At 42.3% G+C, this 20,119-nt stretch overlaps 1 pseudogene; it reads left to right on the forward strand.

The window, feature by feature from the left end:
• LOC124003734 overlaps nucleotides 1–20,119 on the forward strand; it is a 43,266-nt pseudogene that overhangs the window by 10,828 nt on the left and 12,319 nt on the right.

Below are 20,119 nucleotides of genomic sequence, written 5' to 3' on the forward strand. Positions count from 1 at the left end.
ACACAATACAGAGAATTGCCCTGTATTATGAGGTAAACGTCCATTAAAGGAACAGGGGGATCAAGGCAGACACAGGGATTCCACACAGCAATGCTCTATAGTAAAACATTTGAACCACACCTTAGCCACGGAAGCTGCATTTTGTGAACTCCTTGTTCTCTTTCAGTGGTCATATTTCATGCATGAAGTGGCCTTAAATCTATGCAGTTACATGTGTAATTATAGTGTAGGTACACATTGTAACAGTTTACAATGTAAGTATATGGGTTTTATGCTTCTTAATGCGAAGTGGAATCAAATAATCACATTTTCACATTTAACCTTGTATGTATAGTACACATATCCAACTTTTTGGTGGATGAAAATGTATCTGCTATTTGCACAATTCTGTTGCAAATGTTGAAAAGGGTTTCCTCCTGAAATGTAAGCATCTTTCAGAGCCTCATCATGATGTACAGGTACCTGCCAAAATAATGGAAAAGCTTAAGTAAATGAGGGATACAAATTCTATTGAAAACACGGGCTTCCATACAGTTGTGGTTCCTGAGTTAATTAAGCAGTTAACATCCCATGCTTAGGGCCATGTTTAAAATGCTGGGCTGGCCATTATTTTGGCTACCATGGCTATGCCACCATAAGATGACAATGCCGCCATACACAAGGCACTAGTGGTCACTGAATGGTTTGATGAGCATGAAAACAATGTTAACCATATGACATGGCCGTCTCAGTCACCAGGTCTCGACCCAATTGAACACTTTTGGGAGATTCTGGAGAGGCGCATGAGACAGCGTTGTCCACCACCGTCAACAAAACACCAAATTATGTCAATTTTCATGGAAGTATGGTGTCACATCCCTCCAATAAAGTTCCAGAAACTCATAGAATCTATGCCAAGGTGCATTGAAGTTGTTCTGACTTGTGACTCAAAGCCCTCTAAAGACACTTTATGTTGGTGTTTCCATTATTTTTGGCAATTACCTGTAGATTTGAAGGTTGACATCTTTTAGGCCTTTGGAGATGAACTACTCACACCATGGTGAAATAGTGACGATGATCGGATGGTTGAAGGAAATCTACCGGCCTGTAATGATGGTTGAAGGAAATCTACCGGCCTGTAATGATGGTTAAAGGAAATATACCGGCCTGTAATGATGGTTAAAGGAAATATACCGGCCTGTAATGATGGTTAAAGGAAATATACCGACCTGTAGGCTGGTTAAAGGAAATATACCGGCCTGTAGGCTGGTTAAAGGAAATATACCGGCCTGTAATGATGGTTAAAGGAAATATACCGGCCTGTAATGATGGTTAAAGGAAATATACCGGCCTGTAGGCTGGTTAAAGGAAATATACCGGCCTGTAGGCTGGTTAAAGGAAATATACCGGCCTGTAGGCTGGTTAAAGGAAATATACCGGCCTGTAGGCTGGTTGAAGGAAATATACCGGCCTGTAGGCTGGTTGAAGGAAATATACCGGCCTGTAGGCTGGTTGAAGGAAATATACCAGCCTGTATGATGGTTGAAGGAAATATAACGGCCTGTAGGCTGGTTAAAGGAAATATACCGGCCTGTTGTCACGCCTTGGTCATTGTATTTTGTGTTTTTGTTATATGTTTGGGTAGGCCAGGGTGTGACATGGGTTTATATGTTGTATTCGTATTGGGGTTTGTATTATTTGGGATTGCGGCTGATTAGGGGTGTGTCTAGTTAGGCTTGGCTGCCTGGGGCGATTCTCAATCAGAGTCAGGTGCTTGTCGTTGTCTCTGATTGAGAACCGTATTTAGACAGCCTGACTCTCGCGTTGTAATTTGTGGGTGTTTGTTCCTGTCTTAGTGTTGTAGTCACCAGATAGGCTGTAATAGGTTTCACGTTTCGTTTGTTGTTTTCATATTCTGTTATTTCATGTACCGCGATTATTTTCATTAAAGTCATGAGTAACCTACATGCTGCATTTCGGTCTGACTCTCTTCATACAACAGACGAACGTCGTTACACCTGTATGATTTTTGAACGAAATATACCGGCCTGTATGATGGTTGAAGGAAATATACCGGCCTGTAGCCTGTAGGCTGGTATATTTCCTTTAACATTTTTTTTATTTACACAAAACAGTGGGATACTCATTCGACCATATGAGCTTGAAGGACTTCCTAGTTCACAAAATAAGTTCAAAAACACTAACGGAAGAATTTGAGCTCTGATATTAGTCACTCATTGTTATTGACAACACACATGACAATAGGTTACACAAATGATAATTGGGCAACTATCAAATAACCATAGACATCGTCATTTTTTAGAGAACTTACATAGATTGTATATTGCTGTGATTCAGAAACAGACTCCTGGTGTCTTCACGCCACATACTCATGCAGTCTGTGCTGTGGTCAGATAAATGTTGTTAAATGCAGTGGGAAATCTGATCACAATGTGGGCACATTTATTTTCAAGCACGCTAATAGAGGCTGGTATTTTTTAAGGCTGGGCTGATATGTCACATATTTGGGAATGGCAAGACCCAGTAAAGCATTAAACTTAGTAAGCCTTTATCTGGCAAGAAGTGCAATGTGTTTTTATTATTCATATCTACAAATGAATCCATAAACACATGTATATTAATATACTGCCATTATTTATAAAGGGGTGGTTTATAATTAGGTTATTATTAATTTTAAAGATGGTTTATAATAAATGAAAACAAATGGTTAAAATGGTGTACTTATTTGGTGCTTGTAGAATAGTGAGAATTTTTAACCCGTTTTTTAACTACCCCTTAACTACAGATCATTTTTATGTTTTTTAATTTTATTTCCATTAAAACATTCAGAGATTTAGAGAGGGAATAAAGAAGTCAAGACTGAATAGAGATCCGGCAAGTATTAATACATTCTGTGTATCCATGTTATAATGGTTACAATCTGTTGTGCTACAGTCGTCCACTTGCCCTGTATGGACGATCAGTTCTTCAAAGAGGGCGCCTTTTCTCTTCGGAATCGCAACTTCATGACGTCTTGGGCAATCATGTGATTACACTCTGGTCTTTCCCAGGGTTCAGTGAGAGCTGTTTGCCCCACCCCATCTCTTTAACGCTTTCTATCTCAATGTACAATTCTCAGAGAAAAGGACAAAAATGCATATAAATACTTCAAAGAAACTAATGTATTCACATTTATGCAAGAGCAGATCTGGCCTTTACATGAAAAAATAACTGTCATCGTTGGATTAATTGTTATGTTGGCCTACCGCGGTATGTTCATATATCGATATGCACATATATCCAGGCTTAGGCTACCATACGAATTCAAAAGGAATACAAATCTTAGACTGACAGCGGGCTCTACCCACGAGAAAAACAAGAAAATAACGAATGATTTTCATAAATATACCTGAATCGGGGAAATTGCATTGCATACAACAAAACCTACTGAAGGCAATGTTCGCCTAGAAAAGCTTACCGATGTGAGGAGAAATACAAATTACAGCGGTAAAGAAAAAGACCGAGAGAAGGGCCTTTTTGATCTGGACAAACCCCAAAAGCAGCCAACATCTGTGACGAGGAGGGGAATTAAATTAATATCATTGACTAAAACAGGACATATTTGACAAAGTTACAACAAAAACGTTTTGTCTTGGATTTAAAATACATTCGGATGAAGAAGGAAACCCTGCATAATCATCCACATGCCGTCATTTTAGTGGAAATATGAATTTTTTTTGATCCACCCTCCGTATCTGCTTTGCCTGTCACGCTGGGGCTGAGGACGGATTGAACAAGAAGGGAAATACGCAAATGTTTTGAATGGCAGAATTCTACGAGTGAAACCAATGATGGATTCTAGATGAGACATTTGCTAGAATTCAGTGTGGATTTCAGCTCTACGACAACTCGAGATCATTTATGTACATTGTAACGCTGAAGGATAATATTCAACACTGAAATTAATCTTGATGACTATATTGCGGATTTACAGTGAAAACATAGGAATCAACTGTCTGAGAGGGCGGCCTGAGTGTCGTGATTAGCACCACCACTCTGTTCTCACTGAATAATCTATTGTAACCGGTAGATATTTAACACTAATAACTGTGATAAAGGCTACGGATTGGTTGGTCTTGATCTTCCGCAGGTTTTAGTCTGCAACTGGCAATACAGATGTCACCCATCTTGAGCAAGGTGTCTTTCTCTTGGCCCAATCTAGGAATCTAGAAATTATTTATTATATGAATCCCCCCTCCCCCGAACCTTTTTATTGGGTTTTTGGGAAGATGGGTTGTCTGGGCAATAGTAAATCCGAAGAACAACGTAATGAGGAGAAGACACAGAGGGAAGCTAACAAAAAGATAGAGAAACAGCTTCAAAAAGACAAACAGATTTACCGAGCTACTCACCGGCTTCTGCTATTAGGTAGGTTTCTGACATTGGTTAAGTGTTTCATTCCGTGTTTAATGTGGGTATCCCTACCATATACCTATTGTGGCATTTGAGGATGACAAGGGTCTGACGTGGTAAATGACCATATTGTATGTAGGCCCATGTTCTTCCGATGCAGTCTATTAAACCAAGACTCTTCCATTTGTTTTATTGCAATGGGGGTTAACGTGTGGTTTTGCTGTCATTGTCGATAGGACTTTGTTCTTGTAAAAGACTTACACTGACAACACGTGTGTCAATGCACACCTGTCATTTCAAGCAGCTGTTCATGAAAAGCCACCAAAAGGATTTTGACCCTTATTTTGCAACATTGTTGCATATGATGCCATCTGACTAGTGGAATTATTGCTTGTGGTGTAAGCCTAGCAATGTGTGTCTATATGCCTGACTTAGGAAGAGTAACCTATATATTATAGTCCTCAGAAATTTGAGTTTTAATCATCATGGACTACATTTTCCTTGGAGTGCTTTTAATCATAATCGTTAATACCAGGACTGATTTATTTGACAGTAGGCCTAGAGTAATCAAGTTGTTCCTCGTCCTACCTATGTAATAACACTGTAATTACTCAAGTAACACCATTGTATTAGCGTGTTGTTTCATAGTAATTGCTTTATAATTGTATAGTAATGGAGTTATTCCAATTACACAGGGCTGGCTCTAGGATTTGGAAGGCCCTAAGCAAGATTTGGTTGGGTGACCCCCACACCTCACAGAAAACCATTTTAGGAGCCCCCCTCTTGCCAGTGGAGAGAGAAGGTGTAGTTTTAAAGTTAATGTCCTGCAATTCTACACATTTTGCCATGGAGCATAGATAACATGTTGCAGTTTTAAAGGCCCAGTGCAGTCAAAAACATGATTTTCTAGTGTTTTATATATATTTCCACACTGAGGTTCGAATAATACTGTGACATTGTGAACATGATGATAATGGCCCTTTTACTGTTTTGAAAAGACTCCCTGAAATTTGAGCTTTGGGGTAAATAAGAAAGATAAAAAACAGAGTTCCAAACTTCTCTGCCAATAACAGCTCAATTTCTTTTTCCCCTCCCTAAGCCCACTCTCAAACAGTCCTAGCAAAATTGCTTGGGAAATAGCTCTTTGCTAAGAAGCTATTTTTGTTTATTTTTGACCATTTTAAATGAAAACAATCACACTAAGGTAGTTAATTGTTACACAGAGTTATTTGATATTGAGATAAAAACGTCTCTATAGTTAGCAAGTTTTCTGCAATTCTACACATTTTGCCATGGGACAGAGAAATTTCCTGCAATTTTACAAAATATTTCTTAATATGATATCTGACAGAGTGACTAACAAAATCAATGGTGGCTCCGGAGGTCAGTGCCCGGCCGGTATTCGGCCATGATTACAACAAGTTTGGATAGCTGGCTAGACTAACTACTGATCTTTTCCTTTAATTGGCTTGATTTGGTAGGCTCATCTTTGGAGCAATTTAATCCTCATTGGTATTACAAACAACATGAAATCACATTCTATGTTTTTGACCTTACATTATTAGGCCTAATAACAATACAGACATTGATTCTAGTCTGAAGTGACAATGACTAGGGTCCCTATTAACTTATCCGAAAACAACATTCTTCATTCACTAAAATAATTCACATTCATTGGATACATTAATTCAACAAAAGCATGTTCACCATACAAAACAAAAATAAATGTAAAAGCTGCATATTTATTCCAATTTATGTTTTTTGTTGCTGCACAGTAAGAATGTGTTTGACCGGATCCCGGAAACCTGGTTACCATTTTGGATTTTATAGGGGCCTAGGTATTTATGACAAGTCTACCTAGTCAACTCGCTACATTATTGGTGTGTTTTTCCCTTGGAGAGAAGTAAAAAAATAAAATAAAAAGATGCTCAGGCCCAAGTTAGGATCGGGTCTGTTTGCTTTTAATTTTCATTTAGCATGTAGCATGCTGTTAGCACGAAGGAGCAGCGTTTGTTCTCTCCGTTCCTCAATGTGTGGGGAATGACTGTTCCGAATATCCCGGAATGTTCCCAGCATTCCATGTTCTGTGGTTAGTGGACAGTCATCACTAGAGGTTAGGATTTCTTCTTAACCATATTATCTGACCAGGAAACACTCTGGGACCTAGTTGTAGTAGGTTATAACTTGGTTGAACACTGAAGTAATGTGTGATTTGCATGCCTAGAATTTAGCTCAAGGGAATTGATATCACCCTAAAGAGACCACTGTCAAGTGAGGTGTTTTTTGAAAGGTCTTTTAGAATTATCTTCCTGTTCTCTCTGTTTGCAGGTGCTGGTGAATCTGGGAAGAGCACGATAGTTAAACAGATGCGAATATTGCATGTGAATGGCTTCAACGCAGAGTAAGTATTATTTCCCCTCATTTCATAAATCTTTGCAGAACCGTGTCAAGCACTAATTATTTTCTAGGTGCCACTGAAGGCTTGGGCCGGGACGATACCAGTATAGCAATATTATTTTCACAGAAAAAATGAAAAACCGAAGCAGGTCAAAGTCTATGGTCCTTTTAAATAAATGTGACTCGGGATGACAAAATAATAATGCTTGCTTCCATCATTAGGGCTATTTTCTTAAAGAAGTTAAATCCGCTTCGGGTTTTGTTGCACGAGACAAATGAGTATCGCGATGCTGGTATCGTCGCAGCCTTACTGAAGCCCATAGGGTTCTTACTCCTTTTGTATTACACAGACTTTAAACTGGTAACCGAGGCCCTAGGATTCTCTCAGGCTGAATAATTTTTGAGATCTTACACCTTTATAATCTGGGTGGTTCAAGCGCTGAATGCTGATTGGCTGACAGCCGTGGTATATCAGACCGTATACCACGCGTATGACAAAACATTTATTTTTACTGCTCTAATTACTTTGGTAACCAGTTTATAATAGCAATAAGGCACGTGGGGTTTGTGATAAACTCATCAAAAAAAGAAACATCCTCTCACTGTCAACTGTGTTTATTTTCAACAAACATAACCTGCGTAAATATATTTGTATGAACATAAGATTCAACAACTGAGACATAAACTGAATAAGTTCCACAGACATGTGACTAACAGAAATGGAATAATGTGTCCCTAAACAAGGTGGGGGTCAAACTCAAAAGTAACAGTCAGTATATGTTGTGGCCACCAGCTGTATTTAGTACTGCAGTGCATCTCCTCCTCATGGACTGCACCAGCTTTGCCAGTTCTTGCTGTGAGATGTTACCCCAGTCTTCCACCAAGGCACCTGCAAGTTCCCGGACATTTCTGGGGGGAATGGCCCTAGCCCTCACCGTCCGATCCAACAGGTCCCAGACGTGCTCAATAGTATTGAGATCCGGGCTCTTAGCTGGCCATGGCAGAACACTGACTTTCCTGTCTTGTAGGAAATCAAACCCAGAACGAGCAGTATGGCTTGTGGCATTTTCATGCTGGAGGGTAATGTCAGGATGAGCCTGCAGGAAGGGTACCACATGAGGAGGGAGGACGCCTTCCCTGTAACGCACAGCGTTGAGATAGCCTGCAATGACAACAAGCTCAGTCTGATGATGCTGTGACACACCGCCCCAGACCATGACGGATCCTCCACCTCCAAATCGATCCCGCTCCAGAGTACAGGCCTCGGTGTAACGCTTATTCCTTCAACGATAAACGCAAATCCGACCATCACCCCTGGTGAGACAAAACCATGACTCGTCAGAGAAGAGCACTTTTTGCCAGTCCTGCCTGGTCCAGCGATGGTGGGTTTGTGCTCATAGGCGACGTTGTTGCCGGTGATGTCTGGTGAGGTCCTATCTTACAACAGACCTACAAGCCCTCAGTCCAGCCTCTCTCAGCCTATTGTGGACAGTCTGAGCACTGATGGAGGGATTGTGTGTTCCTGGTGTAACTCAGGCAGTTGTTGTTACCATCCTGTACCTGTGTGATGTTCGGATGTACCGATCCTGTACAGGTGTTGTTACACGTGGTCTGCCAATGCGAGGATGATCAGCTGTCTGTCCTGTCTCCCTGTAGCACTGTCTTAGGCGTTTCACAGTATGGACATTGCAATTTATTGCCCTGGCCACATCTGCAGTCCTCATGCCTCCTTGCAGCATGCCTAAGGCATGTTCACGCAGATGAGCAGGGACCCTGGGCATTTTTCTTTTGGTGTTTTTCAGAGTCAGTAGAAAGGACACGAAAGAGGCCTAAGTTTTCATACCTGTGACCTTAATTGCCTACTGTCTAAGCTGTTAGTGTCTTAACAACCTTTCCACAGGTGCATGTTCATTAATTGTTTATGGTTCATTGAACAAGCTTTGGAAACAGTGTTTAAACCCTTTACAATGAAGATCTGTGAAATTATTTGGATTTCTATGAATTATCTTTAAAAGACATGGTTCTGAAAAAGGAACGTTTCTTTTTTTTGCGGAGTTTATATTGCCAATATACCACAGCTAAGGGCTGTGTCTGTAAAAGGTCTGGGTGTAGCTGGTGCAGAGGAGTCAGGTGCAGGACAGCAGAGATGAGTAATAAAAGTAACTTTACTCAAAATGACCAAATACATGTAGTAATACCAAGCCCGCACAATCGGACCGAAATGCATAAAACAAACATGCACAAAAACCATGGTGGTATGGAGGGTTAAATAATGAACATGTAATTGGGGAATTGAAACCAGGTGTGTAAAACAAAGACAAAACAAATGGAAAATGAAAAGTGGATCGGCTTGAAGGCCGGTGACGTCGACCGCCGCCCGAACAAGGAGCGGGACCAACTTCGGCGGAAGTCGTGACAGTGTCCAGGCAGTCCACGATGCGTCGTGCCTAAGAACAGCCCTTCGCCGTGGTATATTGGCCACATACCACACCCCCTCGTGGCTTATTAAATAAATAGATACTGTAGTATATGGCTTGAATGGCAATCTCACACTGGCATTCACCCCAATCAGGTTGAAGAGACGAGGGTTCACACTTCTTTTTAACCTGGGGGTGGCATTTTCATTCCGGGTCGACCAAGTTCAGGACCACAGTCGAAACGTACGAATGCCTTTTCATAAATATTGGGGTTCAGCTTGTTTAGGGGTGAGCGCGTACCTGCCATTGTCCCGTGTGGTTCAGTTGGTAGAGCATGTTACTTGCAACGCCAGGGTTGTGGCTTCGATTCCCACAGGGGACCAGTATCAATGAAAATGTACGCACTCACTACTGTAAGTCGCTCTGGATAAGAGTGTCTGCTAAATGACTCAAATGTAAATGTAGCAGCAGATACAGGTTGTTACCTTGACAACAGAATTACACATACTGATATCATCAGTGAGATCTCCTGAAGTAAGAGGCATTGTAAGTGTTGTTGTCAAATGATATGCGTACTCCAGCATACAAAATAAATACAAAAGTGACAAGGTTGCAAGGAACAGTAAATTCACTGTGGGGGTTTATGTGCAAGTGTGATGGAGAACTCTGGCTAATGCATATTCACCTGTTTCTTGCAATGTAGCTACATTTTCAATTATCTTGGGTGTGCAATTCCACCCCACCCCAGAGATTATATGGGTGTTTGTCGCCAGAGACTGGGTGTTTGTTATGACTATAGGTGAAACTGCTTGAGTTAATTGATAATATTTACAAAGTGTATTGCTCTATGAATTGCCTATTTTATAAACTGTTTTTTAAACAACAAGTGTTTTGCTAGATGGCACCAATTATTCAACAGATCCTTGAAATAGTGTTTGAATCGTTTGAAATCACATGCATAGCCTACTGCGTTCAGCCTAGTAGGTCTTGTAACCCTGCTCATCGAGAGAAAATGCTGACGATTTTGCTTTCACTAACTTCTTTTCCTAGCCAGTATGTATAGTATGTCATATAGTATGCCAACATCAATACTGTAGGACCTCTCATTAAAAACAGTCATTTGCCTTAAGCTTTTGTTTCCCAACAATATGACTTCACTCAGGTTCCATTTCTGTGGATTCTCAGGTTACGTACAGCGGCTGTATTGTTAATTCTGATCATTCCACACCTTGGCTTCCCCATATGGCACAGTTGATCAACTTTATTGTCCCAGAGGGGGGCCTTTTTGTTGGACGTACAAGAACGACTGCTCCTACATGACATACGCAACACCTCATAGAAATAGTGCAATTTAAAAACATAATAGGTCAAAATTACATACACACACACTTGCACACACATCAGCCAGTCAGTCAGTCAGTCCATAGCAGGGGCCGTATACAGATTGAATTGATGGTCAATTCAGGACAGTTGTGGTCCGGGTTTGTGTTCCACAGCCAGGACACCCTGGTGTAGGCTATTGATAAATATATGGAGGGAGGGGATCTCTATCGTTCTTGCTTCAGTTCCGTGTGGTTGTCTCAGCCTGCCCCTCAGACTAGAATGTTGTACCTACCTACTGGAAGTTGGACAGACAGTGCCAGTCAGTACAAGGTGCTGGAGAGTGGGATGAGGAGGACAGAAAGTGATGGGAGGTGGGGAGTGACAGAATGATAGGGAGAGTGGATGATAAGGGAGAGGAGTGGAATGGCAGAGGTGAGAAGAGATTGGTATGGCAGTTTATTTTAAACAGGGTGTTTTGAGGTCTTAGTGTGAGGAATGTAGTGGAGCCTCCTCTCAGTCATACAGTGCACTACTTTTACTCTGTCACTGAAACTCCTACATTCTATCAGCCCAGCTACACAGACTGATGAAATGCATGAAGAATGCACTATTTATCTATCTATCCAAATTCAATTGTCTCTATCGTCCATCAATGCATGAGCCCCATAGAAAAACCATTGGCAACCATTTTTTATGGATGCAAAATCTGTGTGGTCTGGCCCTTATTTAGGGTTTGCAGACTTCGTCAATAAGTAAAGATTGCCATTCTTCTTTTCCATGTCAAGCATTGCTACACCTTTATGGTGATTTTGAAGACATTATGGTTGTATGCTGTTATACACGGACTTCCTCATTATCGTGATTCTAAATATCTATTTTCATGCTTCACAGGGAGAAAAAACAGAAAATTCAAGACATTAAAAACAACATAAAAGAAGCTATAGAGGTCAGTAATTGGTGCTGTTTACTGCTGATTTCTCCCTCTTGGTTACATTGTTTACATGAGTTAGCAGTACTAGTATCCCAATGTACTAGTATATAGCAGTACTAGTATCCCAATGTACTAGTATATAGCAGTACTAGTATCCCAATGTACTAGTATATAGCAGTACTAGTATCCCAATGTACTAGTATATAGCAGTACTAGTATCCCAATGTACTAGTAGCAGTACTAGTATCCCAATGTACTAGTATCTAGCAGTACTAGTATCCCAATGTACTAGTATCTAGCAGTACTAGTATCCCAATGTACTAGTATATAGCAGTACTAGTATCCCAATGTACTAGTATATAGCAGTACTAGTATCCCAATGTACTAGTATATAGCAGTACTAGTATCCCAATGTACTAGTATCTAGCAGTACTAGTATCCCAATGTACTAGTATATAGCAGTACTAGTATCCCAATGTACTAGTATATAGCAGTACTAGTATCCCAATGTACTAGTATCTAGCAGTACTAGTATCCCAATGTACTAGTATATAGCAGTACTAGTATCCCAATGTACTAGTATATAGCAGTACTAGTATCCCAAAAGAGGAAGTCTTTAACACATTTCAAGATTTACAAAAACATACATTTTTTTTCTGTAGATTTTGTAAATCAAGGTTTTTCTATTTTTCCTCCATTCCAGACTATAGTGACAGCCATGAGTACACTGACGCCCCCAGTCCGGTTAGCCAACCCAGCACACCAGTTCCGAATCGAATACATCCTAAACCTAGTAAATCAGAAGGATTTTGAATTTACATCGGTAAGTATTTTTCTAATTAATAATTACTTATTCTCCCTGTCATGTTGGCATGTTTCCGGGTTGTTCTCTGGTGGTGCTTGTTTAGCTCAGTGGGCTAACACAGACTAGTTCAAACCCTAATTGGATTCTGCAGTCTCATTCTGAGTTCTTGCCCCAAAGAAAAATGTCCACCTCAAACTGTTGGAACTATGAACATTAGTCAAACTGGCTGCTAACATGATATAGGTCTATGTGTTTGAATTTAAGGCAGGATGGAATAGACCCAGTCAGTTAATGGAGGAATAGCCAATAAGTTCCTTGAGGAACATCACATCAGCCATGAAAGCTGCTACAGTATGGTGTCTGGCTGTTTTGTGGTTCAGTAATTAGCAGGTGTGCTCTCCTTGGGATGCTCACAATTGAATGAGGCTCTCACCTGAGAGATGCATGGCCTGTGCCTGTTAACACTGATTGTGTTTAATAACACTAAATGAGTCTGATGGGAGTTCCCCTCTGAAACACCAGGACCCTCAGGGATTCCTTCCAAACTGTCTGCTCCCAGGGTTGGCAGGCAGCTGGGTAGGCAGACAGACAGACAGGGAAACAGGCAGGATAAGAAGGCAGGCAGGCAGGCAGGCAGGATAAGCAGTTTTCCTATTCTGAATCAGAATTTGCATCTTTAGGTGAGAGTTTGCCCCCCAATCCCCTCTTCTGTAAAACTTGTAAATATTGACTTGTGACTTCCTGTATTATACTGATGCTAAAATGTTTATTCTACAGGCCTTGTATTATTTCTTATTGTTGTTGCATTGTCGAAGGAACCTGCACGTAAGCATTTCATTGGACGGTGTATACCATGTGTATCCCATACATACGACTAAAACGTGAAACTTGGTGAGAATTTGCCCTGATACTTACCATAGATGTCTGTTGCTGTGCCAAAATAATCTGTTCGGAAACAATTCAGACCCCTTGACTTTTTCCACATTCTGTTGCGTTACAGCCTTATTCTGAAATGGATTTAAAAAATAATAATTCTCCATCAATCTACACACAATACATTATGACAAACCCAAAATATTACATTAACATAAGTATTCAGACCCGTTACTCTGTGCTTTGTTGAAGCACCTTTGGCAGTGATTACAGCCTTGAGTCTTCTTGGGTATGACACGACAAGCTTGGCACTCCTGTATTTGGGGAGTTTCTCCCATTCTTCTCTGAAGATCCTCTCAAGCTCTGTCAGATTGGAAGGGGAGAGATTTGCTGCACAGCTATTTTCAGGTCTCTCCAGAGATGTTTGATCGGGTTCAAGTCCGGGCTCTGGCAGGGCCATCGAGGACATTCAGAGACTTGTCCTGAAGACACTCCTGCGTTGTCTTGGCTGTGTGCTTTGGGTCGTTGTCCTGTTGTTAGGTGAACCTTCATCCCAGTCTGAGGTCCTGAGTGCTCTGGAGCAGGTTTTCATCAAGGATCTCTCTGTACTTTGCTCCATTCATTTTACACTCGATCCTGTCTAGTCTCCAAGTCCCTGCTGCTGAAAAACACTCCACAGCATGATGCTGCCACCACCATGCTTCACTTTAGGGAGGGTGACGGCAGGTAGCCTAGTGGTTAGAGCGTTGGGCCAGTAACCCGAGCCCCTGAACAAGGCAGTTAACTCAGTTCCCTGGTAGGCTGTCATTGTAAATAAGAATTTGTTCTAGTCTAGTTAAATAAAGGCGACGCTTGGCATTCAGGCCAAAGAGTTCAATCTTGGTTTCATCAGACCATTAGAAGTCCTTTAGGTGCCTTTTGGCAAACTCTAAGTCATGTGCATTTTACTGAAGAGTGGCTCCTGTCTGGCCACTCTACCATCGTCCTGATTGATGGAGTGGTGCAGAGATGGTTGTCCTTCTAGAAGGTTCTCCCATCTCCAAAGAGCAACTCTGAGACAATTCGTTCAACCTCATGGCTTGACTTTCGCTCTAACATTTACTGTCAACTGTGGGACCTTATAAGGGCAGGTGTGTGCCTTTCCAAATCATGTCCAATCAATTGAATTGACCATATATGGACTCCAATCAAGTTGTAGAAACATATGAAAGGTGATCAATGGAAACATGATACACCTGAGCTCAATTTAGAGTCTCATATCTAAGGGTCTGATTACTTATGTAAATAAGGTATTTCTGCTTTTTATTTTGAATACATTTTGCAAACATTTCAAAAACCTGTATTTGTCATTATGGGGTAGATTGATGAGGATTTATTATTTATTTAATCCATTTTAGAATAAGGCTGTAATGTTTAAAAAAAAGAATAAAGTTAAGGGGTCTGAATACTTTCTGAATGCACTGTATATTGTGGATTGGAATGTCTGTGGCTTCTGACTACTTTTCTGAAGCATCTAACTCATTATATTAATGTGGGTTTGTGTGTTTGGCCGGAGAAGACTATTTGATTGGCTGCTGCCGCCTCCTCCCTCTCGCCCTCCCCCTATCTCCTGGCCCTAGGCTAGGGCCTACCAGGAACCAGTTTGACTGGTTGACTCTGCCTGCCGCTTCGCTCCGCTCTGCTTAGGGTTCTGACAGGGAACATGGACAGGAAACCTAAGCTTAGCCAATGCCTTGAATATACTGACTACATCCCAGTGTCTTCCTTAAAGAGTTTGGTTTCATCTACTGTACGTAATGGCCTTTTGTCTCAGTGAACTTCCTCAACCCATATGTTCGTTGTCCTCATCTGTCTCCTCTTCTTCTGTACTTCTCTAAATATAACACCAGTTTGAACCAGGACAGGTGTCTTGCTATCTGTCTGTCCTCAGCTATGTACGCTGATGCCATACCTCAAGAATAGGGACCGGAGTTTTGGCCTACTTGGTTCTAATATTTTGGGGGGTTATTATATTTGTCCTATTACACACAAGGGTGTAATGGAAATGTGTTTCTTGCCTACCCCATCTCCCCCTGAGATACCCTCAGGGAGAAGGATCACAGCCATTGTACAGCGCCCCAGGAGCAATTAAGGTTAAGTGCCCTGCTCAAGGTCACAGTGACAGATTTTTCACTTTGTACCCTTTTCACCTTGCTCCGGTATTTGATCCAGCGACGTTTCGGTTACTGGCCCAATGCTCTAACCTTAAGGCTACCTGCCACATGGTTAGGAGAAACACTTGACCCTACTAATTAGTCACTAGCGTTAAAATGCTCGTTGATTGATTTACAACATGAGTGAATGTCAGGATTTTAGCGTGGTCAGTGAGACTGACATTTCTGGGTTTTTTGCATGCAGGCATTGGCAGTCATATCAATTGTCATGTAAGCCTGTGTCTTGTTACTGTCCAGACTCCAGAGGCCTAGTTGGGGATGCTTAGAGAGTCCTTTGGAAAGACAAGGTTCTGTTATGGTGTTGCTGTCCCTCATCGTTCATGTGTAGGCTGCTTGATTTGATGAATGTTTTCTTCAGTCTGTATCTCTTGTGTCTTGTGCCCACTCTGTCTCCACTCATCACTGTCAACTACAGGACGGGTACGGCTGTAGGTTCAATGAGACCACTTAAAGGAAAACACATGCAATCCCCGCCCCAAATATGTCATTTTCATCTTAAAAGTATTTTATGATTGGTTGATTTAGTGTTGAATTCCCAATTGACTCTTACACAGAACTCAAACAGGCTGCGCGCTTGCACCATCGTGCATAAATGTATTTTGTCCCCCCACACCAAACGTGATCACGACACGCAGGTTAAAATATCAAAACAAACTCTGAACCAATTACATTTATTTGGAAACAGGTCGAAAAGCATTAAACATTTATGGCAATTTAGCTAGTTAGCTTGCACTTGCTAGCTAATTTGTCCTATTTAGCTAGCTTGCTGTTGCTAGCTAATTTGTCCTGGGATATAAACATTGAGTTGTTATTTTACCTGAAATGCACAAGGTCCTCTACTCCGACAATTAATCCACACATAAAATGGTCAACTCAATAGTTTCTAGTCATCTCTCCTCCTTCCAGGCATTTTCATCTTTGAACTTATATGGCTATTGGCATCTAAACTTTCATAATATTACTACTCCGACCAGCAACACAGTTCGTCTTTCAATCACCCACGTGGGTATAACCAATGAGGAGATGGCACGTGGGTACCTGCTTCTATAAACCAATGAGGAGATGGGAGAGGCAGGACTTGCAGTGCGATCTGCGTCAGAAATAGAAAGGACGCTCGTTGACATGCGTGAGCAGTGTGGGTGCAATAATTGAAAAACATAGATTTCTAAATGTATTTTGCGACACAAGCGGTGTGGTCAGCCTATTAGCCTCTATGCTAGCCCAGGGATTGCCAACCCTCCTGGGCAGCTCCAGCAGGATTTTGTTTCAGTCTAACTTTAAACACATATGATCATATTAATTATCTCCTCCTCAGGATTAGCTGGTGTAGTTTGCTATAATATGACTACAGCAAAATCCTGGGTAGGTTAGATAGGATAGATTTAGACAAGCATTGCTTCTTCATCTTACCTTCTGATAGGCTAAAGACATGTAGAACATGTAGTGCATTTGGAGTTTAAAAATGCTTCTGAAATTTGTCATTTCCACTTTATAATTTCAGACTTGATTTTCCCTTACGAATAATGTATCAACCCATACAAAAATGCCTATTAATTATAGACGGGTTGGCTGACAACGTCGCGATAACCACTCTGTTCTTCCCCATAGCTGTGCACACATTGTAGTTGCTAGTGGTAGCCCAGCAGTTAAGAGTGCGCGGCCAGTAACATAAAGGTTGCTGGTTCAAATCCCAGAGCCGGCAATGTGGAAAAATCTGCCTTTCTGCCCCACTTAACCCCAAACAACAACTTCTCCCAGGGCACTGATGACTTGGACATTGATTAAGGCAGCCCCCCCCCTTTGATTCAGAGGGCTTGAGTTAAATGCGGACGACACATTTTGGTTGAATGCTTTCCGTGATGTGCAAATGACTAGGTATCCCTTTCCCTAAACAACCAATCCGTCTATAATCCACATAATTCACATTTCCTGTTGCTCCAGGATTATTTTCCTGCTGTAGGAAACTGGCTAAAATTAAGATCCTACGTACTGTATGTAGGTGAACTATCGCTCCAATAATTTGAGATGTACAGGTGTGCCGCGGGGGTAGGGCCTAGGGGGTAGGGCCGCGGGGGTAGGGGCGGGGGTAGGGCCGCGGGGGTAGGGGGTAGGGCCGGGGGGTAGGGCCTAGGGGGTAGGGCCGCGGGGTAGGGGGTAGGGCCTAGGGGGTAGGGCCGCGGGGGTAGGGGGTAGGGCCTAGAGGGTAGGGCCTAGGACTATATTTTATATTACCTGAATGAAATGAATACCTGAAATGTAAATAATGTTGAAGGACTTTTCTAATCTGAGTTGGGTCCAAGTTGGCAACCGGTTTAACTGTCTACCCATGTACTGGCCTGATCCAGTTCTCTGTGTTGTGTTGTTCTGCAGGAGTTCTATGAGCATGCTAAGACCCTATGGCAAGACGAGGGGGTGAAGGCCTGCTTCGAGAGATCCAATGAGTACCAGCTGATCGACTGTGCACAGTAGTAAGTACCCGCCCACTCTTTGCCCCTTTATGAAACACACACACACACACACACACACACACACACACACACACACACACACACACACACACACACACACACACACACACACACACACACACACACACACACACACAGACTCAAACTTCAGGACAGGTTAAGTATACATTTTTATTTTCATTTAACTGCTTTGTTGCTGACTTATTCAATTTGTCCAGCTGACAATGGCATCCTCACTCTACAGTATGGCTGTTGTTTCACTCTACAGTATGGCTGTTGTTTCACTCTACAGTGTGGCTGTTGTTTCACTCTACAGTGTGGCTGTTGTTTCACTCTACAGTGTGGCTGTTGTTTCACTCTACAGTGTGGCTGTTGTTTCACTCTACAGTGTGGCTGTTGTTTCACTCTACAGTGTGGCTGTTGTTTCACTCTACAGTGTGGCTGTTGTTTCACTCTACAGTGTGGCTGTTTCACTCTACAGTGTGGCTGTTGTTTCACTCTACAGTGTGGCTGTTTCACTCTACAGTTTGTTTCACTCTACAGTGTGGCTGTTGTTTCACTCTACAGTGTGGCTGTTGATTCACTCTACAGTATGGCTGTTGTTTCACTCTACAGTATGGCTGTTGTTTCACTCTACAGTATGGCTGTTGTTTCACTCTACAGTATGGCTGTTGATTCACTCTACAGTATGGCTGTTGATTCACTCTACAGTATGGCTGTTGATTCACTCTACAGTATGGCTGTTGATTCACTCTACAGTATGGCTGTTGATTCACTCTACAGTGTGGCTGTTGATTCACTCTACAGTGCGGCTGTTGTTTCTCTCTACAGTGCGGCTGTTGTTTCTCTCTACAGTGCGGCTGTTGTTTCTCTCTACAGTGCGGCTGTTGATTCACTCTACAGTGCGGCTGTTGATTCACTCTACAGTGCGGCTGTTGTTTCACTCTACAGTGCGGCTGTTGTTTCACTCTACAGTGTGGCTGTTGATTCACTCTATAGTGTGGCTGTTGATTCACTCTACAGTGTGGCTGTTGATTCACACTACAGTGTGGCTGTTGATTCACTCTACAGTGTGGCTGTTGATTCACTCTATAGTGTGGCTGTTGATTCACTCTACAGTGTGGCTGTTGATTCACTCTACAGTGTGGCTGTTGATTCACTCTACAGTGTGGCTGTTGATTCACTCTACAGTGTGGCTGTTGATTCACTCTACAGTGTGGCTGTTGATTCACTCTACAGTGTGGCTGTTGATTCACTCTATAGTGTGGCTGTTGATTCACTCTATAGTGTGGCTGTTGTTGAGATTGTGTTTTACAATAGCTTGTTTTTTTATTTGTATATCCTGGAGATTTGTGCATATTCCAATATATTTTCATTGTGGCTGTGTTGGGAGGGAGAGGGTTGGCTGTGTTGGGAGGGAGAGGGTTGGCTGTGTTGGGAGGGAGAGAGTTTTACAGTAGAGCTTACCTTTCCCTCATCGGCTCATAGCTTTTAATTTCTGGAATTGTTTCTTATCTGTTTTTTTGTCTATGTTATAAGTCATGCACTGGTCACATGAATCCAGAGTTCTTGGAAGATGGATGCTGTTGGTGGGGGGTGGGGGGTGGGGGTGCGAGTCCGGGGATGCGAGCCGCTCCTGGAACATCAAAGACAGGCAGGAAGATGACAGACAGAGAGGCAGGCAGGTAGGCAGACAGTTAGGTGCAGGCTAAAGGGGGAGAGACTTATAGATGGAGGTCTTTCCTGCATTGCGGGGTATGTATGTCAGCCCTCCTCAAGTCTCCCACACCCAGCAGCCCAGCCTGTGTTGTGGATCAGATGCTGGGCTGGGTAGCCACACCGGAAGTGCTCCCCTCCCCCCGCTGTGTACTTATGTAAACGGAGAAGCAGAGAAGGGGAGAGGGAGAGCTATTTTTAACTCAGGCTAGCTGCAGAAGGAGAAAGAATTAGTGTGTGTGTGTGTGTGTGTGTGTGTGTGTGTGTGTGTGTGTGTGTGTGTGTGTGTGTGTGTGTGTGTGTGTGTGTGTGTGTGTGTGTGTGTGTGTGTGTGTGTGTGTGTTGGGGAAAGAGAGACAACTTGAGCATCAATGATGGTGTCGGCATGGAATGAAAATCTGTCTGGGTTAGTGAGGGAAAGTGAAAACCCTCCCTCGGTAATGTTCCCCCCTCTCTGTGTCAGTGATAAGGACTTGGTAGTATCCCCCCTCTCTGTAGCAGTGATAAGGACTTGGTAGTATCCCCCTCTCTGTGCCGGTGATAAGGACTTGGTAGTATCCCCCCTCTCTGTGCCGGTGATAAGG

This window comes from Oncorhynchus gorbuscha, linkage group LG18 (assembly GCF_021184085.1).
Source record: "Oncorhynchus gorbuscha isolate QuinsamMale2020 ecotype Even-year linkage group LG18, OgorEven_v1.0, whole genome shotgun sequence".
Classification (NCBI taxonomy): domain Eukaryota; kingdom Metazoa; phylum Chordata; class Actinopteri; order Salmoniformes; family Salmonidae; genus Oncorhynchus; species Oncorhynchus gorbuscha.